We start from the raw sequence: 1,644 nt of genomic DNA, 5'->3' as shown, positions 1-1,644 counted from the left end.
TTCCACTGTAGTACGAAAAGAGATGAAACAAAAACCCACAGTACATAATAATACCAATCATTTAAAAATTATCACAGTTCATTGTAATATTAACTTAACTGAGATAAAGGGCGGGAGATTGTTGGTTTTTGGTGTGTTTGTGTTTTTGTTTTGTTTTGTTTTTTGGGTTGTTGGATTTTTTGTTGTTGTTGTTGTGCGGGATGGGCGGGATTGCTTTTGTTTACTACCAATTAGAATATTTACGTATTTGTCGAGTTAATTTCACTATTGCACGATATATTACTGGCTTTTTATCTGTGTGATGAGGAAAACAGTTCTTTTTTCTGTGTGCCTCAAAGATCTGTTCTAAGTATCCTATGCATCATTTGTTAAATACTTATTAATGCTATATTTGTACTTAAAGCAAAATATATTTTCATTGAATGTTACCTGTTACCTGATGACTGTTATGCCTATTGAGATCATTATCACTATTGCAACAAACCCCACCGTTTTCTTTGCCGTTTATACTTTTTGCCTTCAAATAAATACAATTTGTCATCAGCCTTCTTAAAATTGAAAGTGCGCATTTTCTATCTAATTTCTGGTAAGAAAACACAATTTCTGGTAACAAAACACAAAATCCATTCACAAAGACGAAACGTAGAGCTCCAACCCACTTCATGTATATTTAACGAGGCACTGTTAAAGGCCAGTCACTTAGACGCATTCGTACGCTGCTGGTGTTTGAGGTTTAATGTTTTGTTTTGGTTGAGTATTTTACGGCGCTCGCAATTGCATAAGTGTCATGGCGTGGTGAATCAGACGCTCGTCAATTTTTGGGCATATGAGGTTATTGGTATAATCTTAAAGCTTGTTTATATGTCTTTCTTTCCGTGAAAAAATACTAATCTATCTTGAATAGAAATCGAGATGTTTGCGATTAAGGGGGTGGGGGTAACCTGTGTTCTGGGGTAAAACTTGCGTGAAAATGGCCGCCTAAGCTTTGTTAGGTAATATTATACAGCTTGAGAGTTCTTGAAAACTGAAAATGTGCATATTTTGTGCCGTTAATCAACGTTTTTCAGAAAAAGTCCCAAGGAAATATATTTTTATTTGGACGTAAAAGATGCTAAGCCAAAAAACAAAAATTCGACAAAAATGGTCAAACTGTAGGAAAAATGCCTGTTTCTTCGATTTCATTATTTTGACGAGCACCTGATTTCACCTTGATGAGTCACATAATAGGTCATATCAGTCCGCGGGACATATTTTCGGTTTGGTAGGGATCGATTTTGAATTTTGCCCAAGTGGCGGCGAAACCTAACCTTATCCATTTTGGACCACCAAGCGGATTTTTAACGGGCGCAACTTGTATACGGTACCTCCGAGCTTTTCCGCCCTTATCTGAGAAGGCTAAGTATTAGATCTTACCACCCTAAGACCAGAGGTGTGGCTGAAAGAAAACAGTCATGAGGAACCAAGGAGTAGCAGAAGAAGGGCCGCCGAAAGAGGAGACGAAAGCGGACGACAAAACATGGTTAGAGAGCACAAAAGAAGGTGAAATGAGAAAAGTTTAGAAAAGAAAATGTTCCATCGCTGTCAGGTTTCGAACCCTGGACCTATTGAATGAAAGGCGAACATCGAAACCTGTATACCACGAGA

This window comes from Aplysia californica, unplaced genomic scaffold (assembly GCF_000002075.1).
Source record: "Aplysia californica isolate F4 #8 unplaced genomic scaffold, AplCal3.0 scaffold00442, whole genome shotgun sequence".
Lineage (NCBI taxonomy): Eukaryota > Metazoa > Mollusca > Gastropoda > Aplysiida > Aplysiidae > Aplysia > Aplysia californica.
This window is presented reverse-complemented; position numbering follows the sequence as displayed.